We start from the raw sequence: 18,877 nt of genomic DNA on the forward strand, positions 1-18,877 counted from the left end.
CTCTCTCTCTCTCTCTCTCTCTCTCTCTCTATGCTATCTCTCAGACAGCAGAAAGCAGTTAATAATCTGTGGTGATTCCATAGTAGATTTTCTAAAGGATTCTGATAGGAAAATTGATCTGGACACCTTCTTTTTATTTTTTTCCTCTGCAATTTGATTTCTGTAATTAACTTTATCTTAGAAGAAAGATTAAGGAAAGGCAAACCTACGTTTCTTGCATTTGTAGACTTAGAGAAAGCTGTTGACAATGTTGATTGGAATACTCTCTTTCAAATTCTGAAGAAGGCAGGGGTAAAATACAGGGAGCGAAAGTCTATTTACAATTTGTACAGAAAGCAGATGGCAGTGATAAGAGTCGAGGAGTATGAAAGGGAAGCAGTGGTTGGGAAGGGAGTGAGACAGGGTTGTAGCCTATCCCCAATGTTATTCAATCTGTATATTGAGCAAGCAATAAAGGAAACAAAAGAAAAATTCGGAGTAGGTATTAAAATCCATGGAGAAGAAATAAAAACTTTGAGGTTCGCCGATGACATTGTAATTCTGTCAGAAACAGCAAAGGACTTGGAAGAGCAGCTGAACGGAATCGACAGTGTCTTGAAAGGAGGGTGCAAGATGAACATCAACAAAAGCAAAACGAGGATAATGGAATGTAGTCGAATTAAATCGGCTGATGCTGAGAGAATTAGATTAGGAAATGAGACACTTAAAGTAGTAAAGGAGTTTTGCTATTTGGGGAGCAAAATAACTGACGATGGTCGAAGTAGAGAGGATATAAAATGTAGACTGGCAATGGCAAGGAAAGCGTTTCTGAAGAAGAAAAATTTGTTAACATCGAGTATAGATTTAAGTGTCAGGAAGTCGTTTCTGAAAGTATTTGTATGGAGTGTAGCCATGTACGGAAGTGAAACGTGGACGATAAATAGTTTAGACAAGAAGAGAATAGAAGCTTTCAAAATGTGGTGCTACAGAAGAATGCTGAAGATTAGATGGGTAGATCACATAACTAAACAGGAGGTATTGAATAGAATTGGGGAGAAGAGGAGCTTGTGGCACAACTTGACTAGAAGAACGGATCGGTTGGTAGGACATGTTCTGAGACGTCGAGGGATCACCAATTTAGTATTGGAGGGCAGCGTGGAGGGTAAAAATCGTAGAGGGAGACCAAGAGATGAATACACTAAGCAGATTCAGAAGGATGTAGGCTGCAGTAGGTACTGGGAGATGAAGAAGCTTGCACAGGATAGAGTAGCATGGAGAGCTGCATCAAACCAGTCTCAGGACTGAAGACCACAACAACAACAACAACAACAACAATTAACTTTACAACACAGGTGGATAAAGACGGTAAGACCATAATGATAATGGTGAAGTTCAAAGCAAGAGAATTACAGCGTGCTCAGTAAAAAATGCTATCTCTGAGCATGATGCACAGTTAGTTAGGATAAATGAGATAGTGCTTTGCAGTGCAGATACTCATCAGTGGAAATCGGTTAAAATTATTAATGACTCCAGGAAGAATGATTTTTAAGAATGGTTTGCAAGAGATGACCTGGAATGAAATTTATACTAAACCAAATGCTAACATAAATTTAATCTATTCCATGATATATTCATATCATTACTTGAAAATAGCTTTCCGCATAAGCTAATCAGAAAGGACATTAAACACCAATATAAAAAACCATGGATGACTGGAGAGATTAGAGTGTGTTGTGAAAGGAAAAGGGAATTGTATCTGTTGGCAAGAACAAGTAGAGATCCTGCAGTAATTGCACATTACAAGAACTACTCAAAATTACTAAGAAAAGATATTTTTAAAAAAATCAAGGAACAAGCACATAATATCAGAAACCAGTAATTCGACTATAAACTTAAGACTATATGGAATGTAGTGAAACGAGAGACAGGACAATCATCCACAGAACAGCATAACATCAGTATTAAACTGAATGGAAGGGCTATAAATGATGAGTCACAGGTTGCAATTAAATTTAACAATCATTTGTTAAATATAATAGACCCGCTTCATTCTTTCAGTGGCCAGGTTCCAAGCTGTACTCAGCTGCAGGCCACAGGCTTTATTGATGGTGTTGAATGAAATTTGTATCTTGATTGCTTCTTTTATGATGTAATAACAGAAGCTTCGGCAAATGCAAAATGGTGTCAGTTTTCTAGAGCATTTTCCACTACCATTGATTTCTCAGGATAGCATAGGCGAACACATCTCCCATGTTCTACGCAGGGCTGTTCAACAGTATCTACAGTCTGTCCAACATAAAACTCTCCACACTCACACAGTATTTTACGTACACGGTGTACAGCTTTGCTCCTGCCATTTTTTCCCCCAACATTTGAGGCTTTAATGAAACAAATTGGTTACATGTGTATCATTCAAAGTATTTTCCATTGCTGGCCACTACTTTCTTCCATCTTTTGGGATGTGTACCAATCCTGCATCGAAAAAATTGTTCATCTTTTGAAGCGATCCACGAATCAATCCAGTTTGTGACTTCTTCATGAGATCGGAAGTGTTGGTCAGCCAGGCAGTGCGTCATTGATCTAAGCAGGTGATAGTCAGAGGGAACAATGTCTGGAGAACACGGCAGGTGGGGGAGGACTCCCCATTTGAAGGTTTCCAAGTACGTTTTGACCTCTTTTGCAACAAGGGGTCGAGTGTTGTTGTGTTGCAAAATCACTTTATCGTGCCTCTCTCTGTATTGCAGCCATTTGTCTTTTAATGCTCTGCTCAAATGCATTAATTGCATTCAATAACGAGCACCTATGATTGTTTCACTTGGTTTTAACATCTAATAGTACACAATGCCGAGCTGGTCCCACCAAATGCAGAGAATGATCCTGGAGTCGTGAATATTCGGTTTGGCCATCGACGTGAAAACATGGCCGGGATACACCCATGATTTTTTGCCTTTAGGGTTATCGTAATGAACACATTTTTCATCCCCGGTCACAATGTGATGCAGAAATCACTTCTGTTTTTGCCTCTGAAGCAACTGTTCACAAACAAATGCTGTTAAACGTCTCTTGGTTTTAGCTCAGGCGGGAACCACCCATAGCCTTGAGACATTTTGAAATGGCTTGCTGTGTCACTCCCACTAATCGTGCCAATTCTTCTTGAGTTTGACACGAGTCTTCACTCAGCAATGTCTCCAATTATGCATCTTCGAAAACATTCTCTCTTCCACCACTATGCCGGTCTACGACATTAAAATCACCGTTCTTGAAGCGTTGAAACCACTCACGACACGTTCTTTCACTAATAGCATCCTTACCATACTTACTTGAGAGCATTCGATGAGACACGGCCACTGTTTTCTTCATATTGAAACAAAACAGTAGCACCTTCCGCAAATGACAAGAATTAGCCTCGTAAACTGACAAATAATCAAGAACAACTATATGATGCAGACACAAATCGACTAATGTTTGAATGAGGTTATGTTGACCGAGGACCAAGCTAATTGCCTGACGTCTGCGATCTGTTTCTTTCAACCGCTTCTTACCGTTGTCACCACCTATCAGCAAACAACGGAAGCAAAGTTGTACACCTTGTACCTGCATCATCTTTCACAGGCCTCATTAGTTGTCGAATTTTAGCTGGGTCCCTGAGGACCAAATTGATTTTACACCTCTGCTAATGTTTCCTGGTACTGAGCCACAGAGCAGCAACAATGCAAGCTTCTGCATGTCCTCCTCAGGGGTCTTCTGCTTCTTTGGCGAGATGGTTTGCGAAATCTGGCAATTTTTGTAGTCTTTTTCTATGAATACTTTTCGTTAAGTGGCTCAGTTCCTTTGGAATGCTTTCAGCATCTGAAATGGCTTCCTGCTCGATGCACAAAGGCCATCAGAACAGAACTTTCCTGCAAAGGGTGATAATAGTTGGTAGCATGCAGGTATCAGTCCACGTGGGCGGGTTTCCATTAAACACTGTGGCTGAGACACCCATTTGCTTTCTGGCAGATAAGGATGTTGAGGAAAGGCAAAGCACGCTGTGTCTAACTCCACCATGAACTTGATGTTGTCATGGATTCTGCTGTGGTGCAAGAATTCTCCCAGATGTTCATGTCCATGAAACCAGACAATGAACGTATCATCGACATAATGGTGAAAGCAAGTAGGCTTAGCAGGAACCGTGTCCAGGGCAATGTTTATTCAAAGATACTCCATAAAAAAGTTGGCTTGGAGCTAATGGGCACCCCATCACGATGCCATCCGTCTGGTTAAACTATTCTGTATCATACAAAAAAATACAATGTCATCAGTGTGTGCTTAAATAAATTCACAACAATGTCATCAAATAACTGGAATAGCATATATACATGCACATAAATAATGACACCACATCAGAGCTAACTATCATATCTCCTCCCTAAGATGCAAGCATTTATTTTGACTGATGAAATCTGTCTTATCCTTGATGTGTTGCACACAACGACCAATGCGCAGAGTAAGGAGGCTAGTCAGATGTTTTGCAAGTCTGTAAGTTGGTGATCTAGTGGTGCTCACAACGGGACATGAGGTGTGTTGTTCTTGTGAACCTTTGGAAGGCCATTCAGTATAGGCAACTAGCATCACACACAGGATGCAGGCTAAGCTGTCTATTTGTAGCAACGTACCAAGTATTAATTGCAGTCCTCTGGTTTGGAACAGAGTGGAAAGTTTAAACTAGAGGCTCAGATGATTCTGCAACAGTATGGGTCGCAAATTTTTCGACATCCACTATCGGGTACAAAATTGTGTGGTTCCCCTTCATAGGTCATGTGTGCACTACACATAAGAAGCAGCTAGTAGGGTAGTGGAATACATGTAGCATGCACGTGGGGATTTTTAGATTAGATAAACCCTTTCTTGGGATGTAAAACAGTTGGCCTGATAAATTAGCCACAATGTCCTCATAGAATGTTCATCATTGCAGATCAGAGATAGAAAAGATTAATATGATTTTAGTAAACTGCAGGAGCATCCATGGAAAGGTCCCAGAATTAGTATCACTTATTAAAGGTTATAAAGCTCGGCTAGTATTACGGACAAAAAGTTGGTTGGAACCAGATGTTAATGACAGTTGAAACCAGATGTCAGTGACAACAAAATCCTAAGTTCAGATTGGAATATGTATCATAAGGGTAGGTTAGTCGCCAATGGTGGCAGATTGTTTATTGCACTAAAGAATTCGATAAAATCTAGTGAGGTTATCATGGGTTAGAATTGCGAATTAATCTGGGTGAAGTCAAGTGTCGAAGATTGGTCATAAATGGTAGTCAAATGCTTTTCTAGACCACCTGGTTCAGGAGCTCTAGTGGTAGAGTGCTTCAGACATAACCTGCAGAATATGGTTAATAATTTTCCTGATCATGCTGCTATAATATGGGGTGACTGCAACTTGCCAGGTATAGATTGGGAATCTCATGCTGTCAGAACTGGTGCCAGAGACTGAGATTCGTGTGACATTGTTCTGGATGCCTTGTCTGAAAACTACTTTGAGCAGATAGATAGAGAACCAGTTTGTGAGGGTAACATCTTACACCTCCCGGCAACAGACAGACATGAACTTATTGAATCAGTTAACGTAGAGGAAGATATCAGTGACCATAAGGCTGTCATAGCATGAATGACAGCAGGTCTAACAAAGAATGTTAAGAAAGGTAAGAAGATATCTTTGCTTAGCAAGAGAGACAGGATACAAATTTCAGAGTATCTGAGCGGCCAGCATCAAATATTCGGTGATGAGGGAGAAGATACGTAAAACAAATGCAAACAATCAAAGGAATCATGTAATACGTTCTGAGTAAGGTCTTGAGGGATGGGAAAGACACACCATGGTTTAACAGCGGTGTTAGAAAAGTGAAAGGTAAACAAAGAGAACTTCATCATCTCAGATTCAAGAGAAGTAAAAACGTAGCTGACAAACAGAAGCTGAACAAATCAAAATTGAGCATAAGGAGAGCAATGAGAGAAGTGTTCAATTACTTTGAAAGTAAAACTTCGTCAACCAATCTCAATAAAAACCATAAGAGGTTTTGGTCATATGTAAAAGCAGTAAGTGGGTCAAAAATGTATATTCATTCACTCAGTGACCATACTGGCACCGAAACGGAAGATAACGGAGAGAAATACTGAATTTGGTCTTCCAAAATTGTTTCACCATAGAAGATCGTAATGTGTGAACATTGGAATGGCAGATATTGAGATAACCAAAGGAACTTGCTCCCCTTCTAGCAGTAATTTATTGTAAATCGCTTGAGCAACAAAGGGTACCTAGTGACTGGAAGAAAGTGCAGGTCATTCCCGTTTTTAAGGAGGACTATAGGTCAGGTGCACAAAATTATAGACCTATATTGTTGACATCAGTCTGTTGTAGAGTTATGGAAGATGTTTTATGCTCAAGAATCATGATGTTTGTGGAGAAGGAAAATTTCCTCTATAAAAATCAATGTGGATTCTGCAAACAGAGATCCTGTGAAACTCAGCTCACATTGTTCCTCCATGAGATCCACAACGCCGTTGGCAGTGGGGCTCAGGTTGATGCCGTGATCCTTAACTTCGGGAAGGCATTTGCCACCATTCCATACCGCTGTTTAGTGAAAACAGTAGGAGCTTATCGAGTATCTGTCCAGATTGCAACTGGATTCAAGACTTCCTTGCAGACAGAACTCAACACGTTGCTCTTAACAGAACAAAATCGACAAATGTAAAGGTAATTTCCAGTGTACCCAAAGGAAGTGTGATAGGTCCGTTACTATTTACAGTGAATATAAATGATGTGGAAGAAAGCATTGGATGCTCTCTAAGGCTGTTCGTGGATGATGCAGTTGTCTATAAAAAAAGTCGCAACACAATAAGGTAGTAATGATTTGCAAAATGACCTCCAAAAATTGACGAATGGTGCAGGAATTGACAATTGACCTGAAATTAAATAAATGTAACATATTCAGCATACACAGGAAAGGAAATCCACTGCTGTATAGCTACACTATTGACGATAAACTGCTGGAAATAGTACCTATCATAAACTATCTAGGAATATCTAGCCAAAGCGACCTTAAGTGGAATGATCACATATAAAAAATAGTGGGGAAAAGCAGATGCCAGGCTCAGATTACATAGGAAGAATCTGAAGGAAATGTAACTCATCCATGAAGGAAGTGGCTTATGAGGTGCTTGTTCGACCAATTCTTGAGTATTGTTCATCTGTCTGGGATCTCTACCAGATAGGGCTGATAGGAGAGAGAGAGAGAGAGAGAGAGAGAGAGAGAGAGAGAGAGAGAAGATTCAACAACACACATCATCACAGGTTTGTTTAGTCGGCATGAGTGTGTTACAGAGATGCTCATCACACTCCATTGGCAGCCGTTACAAGAGAGGTGTTGTGCATAATGGAGATATTTACTTCTGAAATTTAGAGAGAGCACTTTCCAGCAAGTGTCAGACACCATATTTCTTCCTTTGACATACATCTCATGAAGTGTCCATGAGGAGAAAATACAGGAAATTAGAACCAATACAGAAGCTTACCAACAATCATTCTTCCCACTTGTTATTCATGAGTGGAACAGGGTTGGAGGGCTCAGATAGTGGTACAAAAATTACACTGTCCCATACACCATTAGGTGGCTTGTGGAGTACGATGCAGATGTAGGTGGTCGACATGCATGAGGGAAGAGCTTTTTAACAACATTGTCTTCCTGTGAATACCACTTGAGAATCTTAGACATCTTCCTCATTTTTCTGGATGTTGGGTCCCTTGATAGTATTTGCTATGCCTCCTCCTCCAGCATCAACCAAATCTTTGCATCATAGTCAGCTCAGTCGATAATGATGGCTGCATTACCCTTGTCTGCTGCAAGAACTATGATGAGAGGATTGTTGCAGAACTTGTGAAGACCAGCTGAGCGCCATGGTCTGATTTCAGCCACATTTGCTCTTAGGATCATTGCAGATATTGGTGAGAGACAAATCAGTAAGTTGACATATTTTCCATATTTTCATTCAGTAATGACGTATGGAATAATGTTCTCTGGTAACTCATCTTTAAGAAAGAAGGTCTTCGTTACTCAAACACATGCTGTAAGGATATTGTGTGCTTCTCATCCGTGATGTTGACATCTGAGCACTCTGACCACTGCTCAATAGTATATTTATTCCCTCATGAAGTGTTGTAAATAATCCACTGCCATTTGAAAGGAACAACAATGTACATAGTTACAGTACCAGAAGGAAAAACAACATTCATTACTCCACAATAAGGTAACTTACCCAGTGATATAAAGTATCTGATAGGCACTGAAAAAAATTCTCCTTCACAGCTCCTCCTATTCCATAAAATTTCTGTTGTTGTAATGTGTAAAAGTTGGTGGGTAGGAATAATGTGTAAAAGTTGGTGGGTAGGAATAAATAACTGACATCTGCATATTTAATAATAACAGTTGTTGTGGTCTTCAGTCCAAAGACTGGTTTGATGCAGCTCTCCATGCTACTCTATCTTATGCAAGCATCTTCATCTCCGAGTAACTACTACTGAATCTGCTTACTGTAATCATCTCTTGGTCTCCCTCTACGATTTTTATCCTCCACACTTCCTTCCAGTACTAAACTGGTGATCCCTTGGTGCCTCAGAATGTGTCCTACCAACCAATCCCTTCTTTTAGTCAGGTTGACCACAAATTTTCTTCCCCCCCCCCCCCCCCCCCCCCCCCCCCCCCCAATTCTATTCAATATCTCCTCATTAGTTATGTGATCTACCCATCTAACCTTGAACATTCTTCTGTAGCACCACATTTCAAAAGTTTCAATTCTCTTCTTGTCTAAACTGTTTATTGTCCATGTTTCACTTCCATACATGGCTATATTCCATGCAAATACTTTCAGAAAGGATTTTCTGACACTTAAATCTATACTCGATGTTAACAAATTTCCTTCTTCAGAAACACTTTACTTGTCATAGCCAGTTTACATTTTATATCCTCCCTACTTTGACCATCATCAGTTATTTTGCTTCTCAAATAGCAGAATTCATTTACTATTTTAAGTGTCTCATTTCTTAATCTAAGCCCCTCAGCATCATCTGATTTAATACGATACATTCTATTATTCTCGTTTTGCTTTTGTTGATGTTCATGTTAGATTCTCCATTCTGTTCCACTGCTCTTCCAAGTCCTTTGCTGTCTCTGAATAGAATTACAATGACATCGGCAAATCTCAGAGTTTTTATTTCTTCTCCCTGGACTTCAATTACTACTCCAAATTTTTCTTTTGTTTCCTTCACTGCTTGGTCAGTATACAGATTGAATAACATCAGGGATAGGCTACAATCCTGTCTCACTCCCTTCTCAATCACTGTTTTCCTTTCATGCCTCTCGACTCTTATAAATGCCATTTGGTTTCTGTACAAATTGTGAATAGCGTTTTGCTCCCTGTATTTTACCCCTGCCACCTTCAGAATTTGAAAGAGAGCATTCAAGTCAACATTGTCAAAAGCTTTCTCTAAGTCTGAAAATGCTATAAACGTAGGTTTGCACTTACTTAACCTATCTTCTAAGACAAGTCATAGGGTCAGTATTGCCTTGCGTGTTCCCACATTTCTCTGGAATCCAAACTGATCTTCCCCAAGGTCTACCAGTTTTTTCATTCTTCTGTAAAGGATTTGTGTTAGTATTTTGCAGCCGTGAGTTATTAAAATGATATTTCAGTAATTTTCACATCTGTCAGCACCTGCGTTCTTTGGAATTGAGATTATTATATTCTTCTTGAAATCTGAGGGTATTTTGCCTGTCTCATACATCTTGCTCTCCAGATGGAAGAGTTTTATCATGGTTGGCTCTCCCAAGGCATTCAGTAGCTGTAATGGAATGTTGTCTACTCCTGGGACCTTGTTTCAACTTAAGTCTTTCAGTGCTTTATCAAATTCTTCATGTAGTATTATATCTCCCTTCTCATTTTCCTCTACATCCTCTTCCATTTCCACAATATTTCCTGCAAGTACATCTCCCTTGTATAGCCCCTCTGACTATACTCCTTCCATCTTTCTTCTTTCCCTTCTTTGTTTAGGACTGGTTTTGGATCTGAGCTCTTGATATGCATACAGGTGGTTCTCATTTCTCCAAAGGTCTCTTTAATTTTCCTGTAACGTCCTGAGTAGTCCCCATGTGGAGATTTGAATGGAGGACTATTTTACCTCTGGAATATTTTACCTAAGAGGATGTCATCATCATTTAACAATACAGTAGAGCTGCATGCCCTTGAGAAGAATTACGGCTGTAGTTTCCCCTTGCTTTCAGCCTTTAGCAGTACCAGCACAGCACAGCAAGGCCATTTTGATTGAAGTGGCAAGGCCAGATCAGTCAATCATCCAGACTGTTGCCCCTGCAACTACTGAAAAGGTAGCTGCTGCTCTTCAGGAACCACACATTTGTATGGCTTCTCAATAGATACCCCTCCATTGTGGTTGCACATAAGGTACGACTATTTGTATTGCTGAGGCATGCAAGCCTCCCCACCAACGACAAAGTCCATGGTTCACGGGGGAGCATATTAGGTAAAAACCTATTTTGTTCCTCATTAAATAAAACAATAAAACTTGTACATACATGAATTATGCCAATTTATGATCGAAAACAGTAGTTTAAAGGCACCTAATAATACCTAATTTCAGGTTAGTACCTGACTGTACCTAAGTTTTAAAAATCCAATTCAATAAAAAAATTTTATGACGAACATTCTCTCGTGGTGGTCCCAGCAAAGAATTCACAAATAGTAATTTTATAGTACCTAAAATACCTAATTTCATGTTAGAACCTTATCGTACCTCATTTTTAAAAATCCAGTCAAATAAAATTTGTGTGATTAAAACTACTCTTCTGGTCATCCTGGCGACTTAGAAAACAGTAATTGAATGATAACTGGTTTGTTTGCATGCATGAACACCAGACAGCATACGCCAGGCTGTTCCAGCCCGTCCTGCTTCACAGAGCATTGTCGCTCACTGTGAACCGTCAAATGGGCCAGCAAGACAGTGAGGAGATTTGTGATCTGCCTACAGCATCTTCCTGCCCTTTCCAAACAGCCTATTTAAAACACTTGCACTGTCTTCATTCAGTCGGTCATCGTGCTGCTTGGAGGTAGTGAAATATAAGAATTTCACATCGACAGTGTATTTGTGGAAAGTCAAGCATGCCGAAAGTAGCCAGCTCCAAATCATCTCTGATTCGTCAGTGGTTACAAGAATTTCCTGATTTCTCTACAGACGGAAGAGTTATTCAAAGCAATGTATGCAACAAGGACATAAGTAAAATGTTAACCTTTTATCTGCTACGCCCACTCAGAGAACAGTGTTGTTGTTTTGGTCTTCAGTCCAGAGACTTCACCTGCCTCGAGATGACTGGGTGTTTGTGTTGTCCTCATCATTTCATCATCATTCATGAAAGTGGTGAGTTTGGACTGAGCAAAGGTTAGGAATTTGTATGGGCGCTGATAACCGCCCGATAACAGAGCACGCCCCCCGCCCCCCCCCCCCCCCCACACACACACACACACACACACACACACACACAAAAATAAATAAATCCAGAGACTGATTTGATGCAGCCCTCCATGCTACTCTATCCCGTGCAAACTTCTTGATCTCAAAATAGCTACTGAGACCTACATCCTTCTGAATCCACTTAGTCTGTTCATCTCTTGGTGTCCCTCTACGGTTTTTATCCTCCACACTGCTCTCCAATACTAAATTGGTGATCCCTTCTTCTAGTCAGTCTAGTGATGCCACTGTTTTTTCCCTGGTTAACTTGGACCAGACACATTCGAATGCACACCAGGCAAATTTAAAAAATAGATCGAACTTGAAATGAACGTTTGTAACTAAACCAATTCCAACACACAAAAATGAATTTCATCCTGAGCCATTGTTGTAGGAAACATACCATTCAATGCGGTTGAAAATAGCCAGTTCAAAAGTTTTCTGGAGAAATACTGTCACTGAAATATTCCATCGGAATACACACTGAGAAAGAACTATTTAAATACTTTATATGAAAATACATTGAGCAGGATAAGGGAAGATATAGGCGATTCATACATGTGGATCTGTGAACAATGTCCAATGACTTTGCATACATAAAATCTCATTCTGCATCTTTGGTCCCTATTATTAAAGCTCTAGAGTGTTCAGGGAAACCAGTCTACAAGCAACTGCGATTGATAGAAGAGGTGACAGAAAAAATAAACTAGGTTCTACTGGTATGAAAGTTAGTGAGAAACTAAAGACAGTGCTTAAAAAAAAAAAAAAAAAAAAAAAAAAAAAAAAAAAAAAAAAAAAAAAAACAACAGGACTGACCACCCTATGCACAGTGGCTGACATCAACATAACATGAGTGTGTGGTCCCATTGCGCATTGTGGTCCCATTGCGCCTAATACCGTCGTTTGAATTTGCTCTGGTGACATCTGTTGACATGGAACACTCATTCTCGGCATATGACATGCTATTAACAGACAAGAGATGCAGTTTATCAACGGAAAATCTTGAGAAGGTGTTAGTTATTTACTGTGACTGCAATTAGGGTCATGGACAATAATATAATGTGGATATTTGTCTATCTATTTATATTTCTAGACAGTTAAAAGTCAGATTTTGGTCACCTATAGAATCTATTTTAGGTTCCTAATTTAAGATTGTTAAAACCCAAAAGTCCGATGTCTAGTAATAACAATTATTTGAGAGAAAAAGAAAAAAAAAGAAAACTTGTAATTCTTCATCATGTAGCCATATCTACAAATATATTTGTGATCAAATGTAAAATGACTCTTTCCACATCATTACGATTTATCATGCAAATGATCCATGGAATATGGAACTAACTAACTATTTAGCATTTTTCAGATCCATACAGACCTCTAGTTATATTAAGTAAATTTTCTCATATTGAGAACTTAGAAGGACCGATCTGCTTGGACCATAGCCAAGTTCGCATAAATTAACCTTTATTGTAGACAATAGGTCCCAAAAGTTGTAACTCATTTTCTGGCCTCCAAAAAATTTTTGTTGTACACTGAAGAGCCAAAGAAACTGGTACACCTGCCTAATATCATGTAGGCCCCTGTGAGCACGCAGAAGTGCTGCAACACGATATGGCATGGACTCGACTAATGTATGATGTAGTGCTGGAGGGAATTGACACCATGAATCCTGCAGGGCTGTCCATAAATCTGTAACAGTATGAAGGGGTGGAGATCTCTTCTGAACAGCACTTTGCAAGGCATTCCAGATATGTTCAATAATATTCATGTCAGGGGTGTCTGGTGGCCAGCGGAAGTGTTTAAACTCAAAAGAGTGTTTCTGGAGCCACTCTGTAGCAATTCTGTACATGTGGAGTGCCACATTGTCCTACTGGGCTTTCTGTAGTCCATCGGAATGCACAATGGACATGAATGGATGCAGGCGATCAGACAGGATGCTTATGTACATGTCACCTGTCAGAGTCATATCTAGACATATCAGGGTCTATGCCCCACACCATTACAGAGCTTCCACCAGCTTGAACAGTCCCCTGCTGACACGCAGTGTCCATGGATTCATGAGGTTGTCTCCTTACCCATACACATCCATCCGCTCGATACAATTTGAAACAAGACTTGTCCGATCAGGCAACATATTTCCCGTCATCAACAGTCTAATGTTGGTGTTGACGGGCTCAGGCGAGGCGTAAAACTTTGTGTTGTGCAGTCATCAAGGGTATACGAGTGTGTCTTCAGCTATAAAAGCCCATATTGATGATCTTTCGTTGAATGGTTCGCACGCTGACACTTGTTGATGACCCAGCATTGAAATCTGCCGCAGTTTGCAGAAGGGTTGCACTTCTGTCACATTGACTGATTATCTTCAGTCATCATTGGTCCCATTCTTGCAGGATCTTTTTCTGGACGCAGCAATGTCGGAGATTTGTTGTTTTACCAGATTCCTGATATTCACAGTGAACTCGTGAAATGGTCATATGGGAGAATACCCACTTCATCTACTACTCGGCGATGCTGTGTCCCATAGCTCGTACGCCAACTATAACACCACGTTGAAACTCACTTAAATTTAATAATCTGCCATTGTAGCAGCAGTAACTGATCTAACAACTGCACCAGACACTTGTGTTATATAGGTATTGCTGACTGCTGTGCCACATTCTGCCTGTTTACATATCTCTGTTTTTGAATACACATGCCTTTCTTTGGCACTTCAGTGTAAAATGTATTTCATGAATACTAACTCACAATGGAACATATTTTATAACAGAAATTTTTTGAAGACTAGAAGATGACAGTTACATCTGTCAAAAGTTGTTGTCAACAATAAAGACTAATTTATGTAATCTAGGCTATTGAAAGTTTTTTCTCTAGGTACGTGCATGGACATCACAAAATTTTTGTAGCATTTCTCCCATCTATGTATACTCTAATACCACTATCATAAAAGATACCCACTTTATCATGATTAAAGTCTTTTTATCTATTATGACCTTCCTAGAACCATGAAGTCATTCAGCCAGTTGCATTATAATTGAAAACGTATTCCCTGGTAATGAATTAATCAACTTTGTGGTTATTACTAACATGTTTAGATTAAATGACAACCATTACTGTTTTATCTCACTGTTTTATCGCGTGTGCTAGAGCTCTTGAGGTCAGGGGCAGAGACAGAAATTTTTCTTCATTTTAATTTTCTGAAAACATTTACTTCTAAATTAAATAAAAGGCAGTACTGCTGTTGCAATTAATTTAAATTAATAAGCACAAAAATTAAATAGTTAGTAGAAATGTTATCATGGTGAATGTATATGTACACATTTCCACAAAGTAGTAGTTTCTGTTGTAATGTATTCCAAAAATAGTCTTTTGACTCCATTCTGCATAATGTGATGACAGTGATATAACAAGGTGTTACTCAGAGATGGGGAAGCAGTGCAACATAAATCTGCAGTTGGTACCTTTGATGTTTCTTAATATTATCACAGGGACACATTCTACATTCAGTTATGGGTTTGGCACAGTAAAGGAATGTTTTTCTTGGTAAACACTGGAACAGGAAGAGGAACATCCGTAAAGCAGCTGTAGACATGATTTAAAAATGCGACTGTTTATCTAGCATTTGCAATATTTTAAAATACTTTATCATGACAAAGATATAAAACAAAAAGAAAGGGATCTGTTAAAGTGCTTAAAAGTAGAACATCTCATTTTTATTTCCTAACTATTTCTTGCATATTTATGTTTTTTCTGATCCACTAAAAGATGCTCCTGCAAAGAAAAATGAGAAAAAAGACTATGCTGGAGAGTTCTAACACGTTACAGAATAAAATAATTGAGTTCAGGCCTTTTATGTTGAATGTGTTAGTTGGCACCTACTGTACAATTAAGTGCTGCTTACAATACGTTTTGCCAAAGGACACAATTTGACATGTTTCGCAGTTGCTACCTGGAATCTCCTATGATTATTTCCATTTTCCTAGTGAAAGTTTGTGTTAGAAAATCATCATTACACCAAATTATTTGCTGTCACATCATTGCCAAGTATTTGAGAAACTTAGGAGGGAACTTAATTTCCCATCAATATTATGAAAAGGATAACTGCTACTCACCATATAGTGGAAGTGCTGAGTCGCAGATAGGCACAACGAAAAGACTGTAACAAAATAAACTTTTGGCCAACGAGGTCTTTGTCAAAAATAGACACCCCCCCCCCCCCCCCCACACACACACACAACTCACATGCACATGACCACAGGTCTGACAACTGAAGCCATACTTAGAGCAGCAGCAGCAATGCATGATGGGTGAAGCAACTGGGTGGGGGTAAGGAGGAGGCAGGAAATGGAAAGGATAGCAGGGTAGGGGTGGAGGACGATGAAGTGTTTCTGGGGAGCATGCAGGGATGAAGTGGTGGGAGGGTAGGGCAGGTAGGTGAAGTTGAGAGTTAGACGAAGATGGGGGGGGGGGGGGGGGGGGGTGTTAGCGGTAAAGGAGAGAAGTAACAAAACTGAGTGCATTGGTGGAATAGAGGGCTGTGTAGTGCTGGAATGGGAACAGGGAAGGGGCTACATGGTTGAGGACAATGACTAACAAAGGTTGAGGCCAGAAGGGTTATGGGAAAGTAGGATATATTGCAGGGGGAGTTCCCATCTGTGGAGTTCAGAAAAGCTGTTGTTGATGGGAAAAGCCATATGCCACAGGCTGTGAAGCTGTCATTGAAATGACGAATGTCATCTTCAGCAACAGGGTGGTACGGTTGTTCCTTGGCCACAGTTTGTCAGTGGCCATTCATGCATACAGACGGCTTGTTTCCCACCTTTGATGGGATAGAAGATGGACTGGGGTAGATGCCGGTGGGAGGATGCATGGGACAGAACTTGCATCTAGGTCTACTACAGGGATATGAGCCATGAGGTAAAGGGTTGCAAGCAGGGAATGTGTAGGGATGGACAAGTATATCGTGTAGGTTCGGTGGACGGTGGACTGCCACTGTGGCACTGTGGAAGGGTTGGGAATGATAGTGGACAGGACATTTCTCATCTCAGGGCACTACAAGAGGTCAAAACCCTGGTGCAGAATGTAATTCAGTAGCTCCAGGCCTGGGAATGCTCCTCTTTGGCCGAACGGTGAAATTGTGGGAAGTAATGACTGACTGGAAAGATAAGGCACGACAGATTTGTTTTTGTACAAGGTCGGAAGGGTAATTACAGTCTGTAAAGGTCTCAGTGAGACTGTTGGTATATTTCGAGAGGGAGACTGCAGATGTGACAACCACAGGTGTCTAGGCTGTATGGAAGAGACTTCTTGGTATGGAATGGGTGGCAGCTGTTGAAGTGGAGGTATTGCTGGTGTTTAGTATGTTTGATATGGGCAGAGGTACTGATGTAGCCATGTTTGAGGTCAACATCTAGGAAGGTGGCTTGTTGGGTTGAGTAGGACCAGGTGAAGCAAATGGGTGGGTGGTAAAGGGACAGGAACTGTGTAGAGTCAGTGGAGGAAATGGTTGATATCTGTTATAGAAGAGGGTAGGTTCCGGGTAATAGGCTGAAGGTGTTGATCTATGAGACCAGAGATTCTCTCAGTGGGGGCACAGTAACCAGCCACAATAGGGAATTTTGGGTGTTCGGGTTTATGGTCTTTAGGAAGCTGTAGAGAGTAGGAGTGGCAGGAGTGAAGGGAGGGATGGACTGCGGGGAGAGGTTCTTGAGTCTAAGGATTTGAGGAGAGACTGGAGATCCTGCTGGATTTCTGGGATGGAGTCACTGTGGCAAGGTTTTTAGGCGGATGTATCTGACAGATGGCTGAGTCCTTCCTCTGCCAGTTAATCCTTGCTGTTCAAAAAACAGTGGTGGTGCGTTTGTCCGCAGGTAGGATTATGAGGTCAGGATCGATTTTTAGATGGTGGACTGCGGTTCTTTCTGCAGATGTAAGGTTAGTTTGCATGTTGAGGGATTTGGAGAATAATGGTGAGGCAAGGTTCAAGGTTAAGAAATTCTGGAAAGTTAACGGGGACTGGTTTGGGGGCAGTTGATTCGGATCGCCATCTTCCTAGATGTTGACCTCCACCTCAAAGATGGGTACATCGGTACCTCCATCTATATCAAACCTACTAACTGCAGTTCTTTCTGCAGATGTAAGGTTAATCTGCATGTTGAGGAATTTGGGGATTGATGATGAGGCAAGGTTCAATGTTAAGAAATTCTGGAAAATTAACAGGGAGTGAATTGGGGGCAGTGGGGGTGGATCTCAGTTGGATGGAGGTGTGAACAGAGTCAGGCAGGGTTCCTCAAAAAGGATGTCGCCTTCTCTCCAAGGATTCCCATTTGAATTCCCGAAGCATATCCATAACACTTGCATATTGTTTGAACCTACTGGTAAAACATCGTGCATCCCGCCTCTGAGTTGCTTCAATGTCTTCCTTTAATCCAACCTGTTTTAGATCCCAAACACTCAAACCGTACTCAAGGATGGGTCACACTGGTGTCCTTTATGCAGTCTCCTTTACAAAAGAACCGCGCTTTCCTAAAATTCCCCCAATAAACCAAAGTTGACCATTCACCTTTCCTACCATAATCCTCACATGCTTGTTCCACCTTATATGACTTTGGAACGTGATGCCCAGTTATTGAACTGATGTGATTGTGTCAAGCAGGGCACTACTAATGCTGTATCTGAACATTACAGGTTTGTTTCTCCTACTAATCTGCATTAACTTACATTTTTCTACATTTAGAGACAAATGCCATTCATCACACCATCTAGAAATTTTGTCTAAGTCATCACAAGACGAAACCTTAATATATGGTACCATAAAATGTACTGTCACACATGGCACAATGATATGTCAAGTGTAGATGTAGGTGTTGAATGAACAAGGGACCTATACACTAATAATTAACTACACATTCCATTGGACCACATAATGCTATTAGACACACCATTTAGTATAATCATAGCTGTGTTTTGTGCAGTCACTCGTCTTTGACATTTTCCCATACACCACATCATCAGCAGCAAACAACTGCAAGTTGCTGCCCAACCTGTCTGGCTGGTACAGCCATATTGTCTAGGGGTACCAAACTGTTGTTCTACATCCCTTTCCCCTTAAAGCCTTAAAGGAGAGATGGCAAAGTTATTTCGAGGAAGTAAGGCACAGAGGCAAGGATGAAAACCGAAGACGAGGTAGGCAGTGTGGCAACGGGGTAGGGAAATTATGCAGCAGTGAGACAGATGTAGTACCACAGAATGGCGAGGCCGATGATATGTTGGCATTTGAGCCTAAATGCAGGATTGTGCCCAGAAGCATGCGTCAAGAGGGATGGGGCCTCAGGAAGTGGACTGGTGGAGGCT

General features: G+C 40.6%; 1 protein-coding gene across 2 annotated transcripts in view; it reads left to right on the top strand.

Annotated features, from left to right (window-relative positions):
- LOC124607464 (protein melted) overlaps positions 1-18,877 on the top strand; it is a 272,786-nt gene that overhangs the window by 245,533 nt on the left and 8,376 nt on the right. The window lies entirely within an intron of this gene.

This window comes from Schistocerca americana, chromosome 3 (genome assembly GCF_021461395.2).
Source record: "Schistocerca americana isolate TAMUIC-IGC-003095 chromosome 3, iqSchAmer2.1, whole genome shotgun sequence".
Taxonomy (NCBI): Eukaryota; Metazoa; Arthropoda; class Insecta; order Orthoptera; family Acrididae; genus Schistocerca; species Schistocerca americana.